Genomic DNA, 7,314 nt, shown 5'->3' on the forward strand with positions numbered 1-7,314 from the left:
CACGGCCAAGACTCATAAAGTAGCTATGTTCAAGAATCATCATACTTAACTAGGAGAATCAATAACACTATCCGGATTCTGAGTTCCTATAGAAGCTAATCATTCTGAAATTCAAAGGATAAAGTGAGATGCCAAAACTATTCAGAGGCAAAAAGCTAAAAACCCCGCTCATCTAATTAATACTGATCTTCATAGATGTTTTTGGAATTCATTGTATATTCTCTTCTTTTTATCCTATTTGATTTTCAGTTGCTTGGGGACAAGCAACAATTTAAGTTTGGTGTTGTGATGAGCGGATAATTTAAACGCTTTTTGGCATTATTTTTAGTATGTTTTTAGTATGTTTTAGTTAGTTTTTATTATATTTTTATTAGTTTTTATTTAAAATTCACTTTTCTGGACTTTACTATGAGTTTGTGTGTTTTTTTGTGATTTCAGGTATTTTCTGGCTGAAATTGAGGGACCTGAGCAAAAATCTGATTCAGAGGCTGAAAAGAACTGCAGATGCTGTTGGATTCTGACCTCCCTGCACTCGAAGTAGATTTTCTGGAGCTACAGAAGCCCAATTCGCGTGCTCTCAATTGCATTGGAAAGTCGACATCTTGGACTTTCCAGCAATATATAATAGTCCATACTTTTTCTGAGATTTGATGGCCCAAACCGGCGTTCCAAATCAGCTCAAGACTGCCTGGCGTTTAACGCCGGAACTGGCACAGAAGTGGGAGTTAAACGCCCAAAATGGCACAAAAGCTGGCGTTTAACTCCAAGAAAAGTCTCTACACATAGAAGCTTCAATGCTCAGCCCAAGCACACACCAAGTGGGCCCAGAAGTGGATTTTTACGTCATTTACTCATATTTGTAAACCCTAAGCTACTAGTTCTCTATAAGTAGGACCTTTTGCTATTGTATTTTCATCTTTTGATCAATTTAGATCTTAGGATCATCTTTGGACGTCTAGTTCTTAGATCATGGGGGCTGGCCTCATGACCATGCCTAGACCTTGTTCTTATGTATTTTCAACGGTGGAGTTTTTACACACCATTGATTAAGGTGTGGAGCTCTACTGTACCTCGAGTATTAATGCAATTACTATTGTTCTCCTATTCAATTTAGCTTATTCTTGTTCTAAGATATTCATTTACACCCAAGAACATGATGAATGTGATGATTATGTGACGCTCATCATCATTCTCACTTATGAACGCGTGCCTGACAACCACTTCCGTTCTACATGCAAACAAGGCTTGAGTGGATATCTCTTGGATTCCTTAATTAGAATCTTTGTGGTATAAGCTAGAATTGATGCCGGCATTCTTGAGAATCCGGAAGGTCTAAACCTTGTCTGTTGTATTCTGAGTAGGATTCAAGGATTGAATGACTGTGACGAGCTTCAAACTCGCGATTGTGGGGCATTAGTGACAGACGCAAAAGAATCACTGGATTCTATTCCGACATGATCGAGAACCGACAGATGAATAGCCGTGCTGTGACAGAGTGCGTTGAACATTTTCACTGAGAGGATGGGACTATAGCCATTGACAATGGTGATGCCCAACATACAGCTTGCCATGGAAAGGAGTAAGAAGGATTAGATGAAGACAGTAGGAAAGTAGAGAGACGGAAGGGACAAAGTATCTCCATACGCTTATCTGAAATTCTCACCAATGAATTACATAAGTATCTCTATCTTTATTTTATGTTTTATTCATCTTTTAATTATCAATCCTCCATAACCATTTAAATCTGCCTGACTGAGATTTACAAGATGACCATAGCTTGCTTCATACCAACAATCTCCGTGGGATCGACCCTTACTCGCGTAAGGTTTATTACTTGGACGACCAAGTGCACTTGCTGGTTAGTTATGCGAAGTTGTGATAAAGAGTTGAGATTGCAATTGAGCGTACCATGTTGATGGCGCCATTGATGATCACAATTTCGTGCACCACCCATTTTCACATTCCACTAGCGCTGACATTCTTGCGGTACCCACTCGTACTCCACAATGCATTGATCTTTTTCAATATGATATACCATCCACACATTATTTGCAATCACCCACACATACCACACTAATAGATTTAAATGAACATTTCTCAAGTTCAACGCACTTACCAAATTCTTCACACACCATTGCACAAATTACCACACCACACAGTAACAATGCACCTGCATCACAAAACTACGACATCACACTTGACTGCATCACTAGAAGAAATCATCTGCTTATTTGAAGGACTACCATTGTATGATAACCCACGCAACTCACTCTAGCAACTTAGTCAACTCTAACTCTTTATATCCTATCTCACAACACTTGTCATGTGATAAACTAATCCTAAAATATAAGTCCCTTTTCTCTAGCCATCACCTCAAATACAGAACCTAGCACTTATGAGGAAGTGGCTGCACATGAATGTTGGAGAAAAGCAATGCAAGCTGAATTGATAGCTCTAGATCAGAACAGAACTTGGTGTCTCACTGAACTCCCAAAAGGCAAGAAAGTTGTGGGTTGTAAATGAATTTTTCGGGTAAAATTCAATGTCGATGGCACCATAGAAAGGCACAAAGCAAGGCTAGTTGCAAAAGAATTCACTCAAGTACAAGGAGTGGATTACGGTGATACTTTTAGTCCAGTTGTCAAAATGACTACTTTACGAGTACTGTTAGCATTAGCAGCTGTAAGTATAATACCCACACTTAATTGGCCCCAAGATCACTCATTCTCATAAGTAATACTATCATATTTTCAATCTCTCAAACTCACCAACACCCATAATAACAAGGAGAGAATTTCTAATATTTCAAAGAAACTTATTCATTTCATTTATAGAACACACACAATACACAAGGCATATGTGCCTTTATATAGGCAACGCTTCCTACTAAAATAATAATTTATGAACCACAAATCAATTTTGTAATGACTACCATTTCATGAGTTGGCTTCATGAATCTTCCTTCAACTTGTGCTAGAAACACAACTTGCATTCATGTAGTTTCCATAATCTTCTAATTTAGGTTGCTTGGTTTCCAATTTCAATTCAATTTTATTTTGAATTTCTTCAATTTTGTAGCATGTTGTAATTGTACTACTCTCTTGAATATTCTTGAAAAATCTTCAAACTTTCAATATGTTAGCTTCTAGAAAAATCTAGCAAATTGATGATTATTGTATTCAACTCAAACTTTGCTTCTTTAACTCTTTGACCATTTTGACTTCAACACTCTTCATGAAGATTCTAATGATGCAAATTGATTTATAATGAATAATATTGCCTCTCTTAAATCAAGCTTGCAAAATTAATTATTCCAAGCATCTTTTTCAACTTGTAAAATAACTCTGTCTTCAACGATTTTGTAAAGATATCTGCAACTTGGTCCTTTGTAGGACAATAGTCGATCTCAACTTTTTTCTCATTTACCAACTCTCTTATTTTATGAAACTGAATATCAATATGCTTTGATGTTCCATGGAATACTGAATTTTTGCAAAGTGCAATAGCAGACTTGTTATCGCAAAATATTGTTGTTGGAGTACTTTGTTTCTCATTCAATTCCTCAAGAATTCTTCTTAGCCAAACTGCTTGTGTTGCATAACTTGCTGCTGCTATATATTCTACTTCTGCTGTAGAAAGTGCTACTACTGGTTATTTCTTTGATGACCATGAGATTGCACTAGAACCAAGATGAAATGCAAATTTCGAAGTACTTTTTCTTGTTTCTATATCTCCAACCCAATCACTATCAGTATAACTAACAATATTCACTTCATTAGTATTTTCATAATAAATACCATCATTTAAAATACCTTTGATATATCGAAGAATCCGTTTTGCTGCTTGTAAATGGTTGGTACAAGGTTCCTCTATGAATCTGCCAAGCAAACTAACTCCAAACACAATATTTAGTCTGGTTGTAGTTAAGTACCTCAGATTTCTAATCAAGCTTTTGTAATATGTAGAATTTATCATTCTTCCTTTATCTTTTCTCAACAACTTGAACTTCTCTTCGACTGGAGTAGGGTCTGGCTCTGAATATTCCATCTAAAATTTCTTCAAAATATCATTTGCATATTTTCTTTGAGAAATGAAAATTCCATCATCTTTTTGAAGAATGTCGATGCCAAGAAAATAAGATATCAAGTCCATATCCGTCATTTCAAAGTGCTTTATCATAGCCTCCCTATATTCTACAATTATCTTCAAATTATTTCTAGTAAAGATTAAATCATCAATATAAAGACACACGATCAAGATATCTCCAGGTTCAACGAACTTGATATAAAGCGTATGCTCAAATGGACATCTTTTGAAACCATTCTGAGTGAAATAAGAAATCAATCTTCTTATACCACACTCTTGGTGCTTGCTTTAACACGTACAAAGCTTTCTTCAACTTGTAAACTTTATCTTCTTCTCCAAGAACTTCATATCCTGCAGGTTACTCAACATACACTTATTCTTTTAAAGTGCCACTTAGAAATGCATACTTAACATCCATTTGATGTATCTTCCACTTATTTTGAGCCGAGAGTAAAATAATCATACGAATACTATCTAATCTAGCAACAGAAGCAAATACTTCAAAATAATCGATGCTTGGCTTTTGTTTATATCCCTTAGCAACTAATCTTGCTTTGAAACGATCAACTTCACCGTTGGGTTTGTACTTAGTTTTGTAAACCCACTTTACTCTAATCGGCTTCTTATCTGCTGGCGATTCTGTCAGCTTCCATGTGTCATTCTTTTCAATGGCATGAATATTCTCATCCATTACTTTCTTCTAATTGTTGTCTTTAGAGGCTTCTTGAATGTTCAACGGCTCACAATTTGAAAATAGAGCAAAATTTATGATTTCTTCATCAGATAGATCATTGTCATTGCCAACTTCATAATCTGCTAATCTATCAGGTAGTCTCCACTCTCTTTAAGGTCTTCTAGATGATTCTGGTTGTTCAGTTGTATTCAGTTGTCTTTCTTCTTCATCATCACATGTATTTTAAATTACAATTGGTTACTTTTCTGTCTTTGTATCCCAGTCCCACATGCCTTTCTCGTCAAATGTCACGTCTCTGTTGATGATTACTTTCTTGGTTTCTGGATTATATTGCTTGTATGCTTTTGAGTCTGTGCTATAGTCGATAAAGATACACTTCTCACCTTTGTCATCTAACTTCTTCCTTTATTGATCTAGTACGTGGGCATAAGCTATACACCCAAAGACTCTGAAATAATGGATGGAAGGCTGTTTTCCACTCCAAGCTTCCTATGGAGTTTTATCTCGAACACTCTTTGTTGGACACCTGTTTAAAATATGAACTGTTGTTACGACTGCTTCTGCCCAAAATTCTTTAGGCATTTATTTTAACCTGTGCATGCATCTGACCATATCCATGATGGTTCTATTCTTTCTTTCTGCAACTCTATTTTGTTGAGGAGTATATCTAGTTGTTAGTTGGTGTTGAATTTCGTGTTGCTTAAAGTAATTAGAACACGCAAGATATTCTGTTCCTCTGTCTATCCTGAGAATTTTAATTTTACAACCACTTTGTTTTTTGATACACGCCTTGAATGTCTTAAAGACATCACATGCTTCTGATTTTTGCTTCAGAAAGTATACCCATATATATCTATTAAAATCATCAATAAAAGTGATAAAGTACCTACTACCACCGTTACTTGAAACTTCTACAGAACAAAGATCTGAATACACAATTTCAAGTAATCTTCTAGCTCTCCATGAATTTCTTATAGGGAATGGATCTTTGTGCTTCTTTTCCAGTTGACAAATCTCACAAATATAATTGGGAATATGAACCCGTGGTAGACCAAAAATAAGTCCTTTTCTTGACAGGTAGTTCAGGCCAGAAAAATGAAAATGTCCAAACCACATATGCCACAGCCAGTTTTCATCAAGTATCACAGAACTCATGCAAGAGGGATTAACATGTTGAATTTTTAACATAAACATTCTGTTTGAAGTCATCTTTGATTTATCTATAAACCTTCCATTGGTGTCAAATACAGTGCAATATCTACAATAAGTTATCATCTTATATCCCTTCTCAGATAATTGCCTCATACTTAGTAAATTGTAATCAAGTTCAGGAGCATAGAAAACATCAGAAATATAACTCAGAGAACCATACTTCAATCTAATTGGTATGTGCCATTTTCCTTCAATAGGGATCTTTGTACTATTACCAAACTTCAATAATATTTTGACTGAATCATCTAATAAAGAAAATAACTCCTTTCTACCAGACATATGATTACTGTAAGCATTATCCAAGTACCATATATTTTCATCTTCAGCACATGAATTACTTGTAAAAATAAAGTCTGAGTACCCGAATTATCATTAGTATTTTGATGCTGATTTTCTACGTGTACTTGATTATTATTCACCATTTTGAATCTGCAATCTGCTGCTTTGTGCCCATACTTTCCATAATGAAAGCATTTAAAATTGGTTCTTTCTTGATAAAAATTGCCTCGACCTCTTCCTCGGTTGACAGGCCTGAAATTCGTTCCACCTCTTTCTTGATTAGGTAGTGTAAAATTATTGTAACTTCCTTAGTTGTAATTGCCACGACCTCTTCCTCTAAAACTTCCTCTGCCTTTACTTTGAAAATTAAAATCATGACCTCGTCCTTCTTGTGTATGGCTTGATTCTGCAGCATTGTTTAAATTCACTCGACTTTTCAGTGCTTCCTCGGTTGATTTTTCTGACTTCTCTAGTATTCTATTGATCTAGCTTTCCATGGTTCCCTGTAACTCTGCAATCATCATGACTTCATCGGCATGGTGCGAAGAATTTTCTCCACCACTTTGATATCGGGCATATCTTCTCCACAGACTCTCATCTTATTGACAAGATCTGTAACACGAGTAAAATATTGCTCAACAGTTTTTGAGCTAGACATCTCTTACCTTTCATATTCTCTTCTCAAAGACTGTAACTTTGCTTTCTGAGCTTTATCTACGCCTTTATATGACAGCTTCAACGTGTTCCATGATTCTTTTACACTTTTGGCATTTGCTATTTTGCCAAACACAGTATAATCTACACCTTGATGAATTTGAGATAACGCCAATTCATCTCTCCTCTATTGGGCAGCATCTGCTCCTTCTTACAAACTCAGTTCAATGAAATTCTATAGGTTCCGGGCCTTCAAATGGGTAGACATCAAAGTCTTCCAATAACTATAATCAAGTTTTCCATCTAATTTAGGACCGGACCACACAATATTAAAAGTGTTTGCCATACCGACTCTATGAATCAACAGTTATGTGAGAACTCTTCCACAC

At 35.8% G+C, this 7,314-nt stretch overlaps 1 pseudogene; it reads right to left on the reverse strand.

The window, feature by feature from the left end:
- Window positions 1–4,777, reverse strand: part of LOC127744920 (uncharacterized) — a 20,248-nt pseudogene extending 15,471 nt beyond the window's left edge.
- Between the last annotated feature and the right edge of the window lie 2,537 nt (window positions 4,778–7,314).

Source organism: Arachis duranensis, chromosome 2 (genome assembly GCF_000817695.3).
Source record: "Arachis duranensis cultivar V14167 chromosome 2, aradu.V14167.gnm2.J7QH, whole genome shotgun sequence".
Lineage (NCBI taxonomy): Eukaryota > Viridiplantae > Streptophyta > Magnoliopsida > Fabales > Fabaceae > Arachis > Arachis duranensis.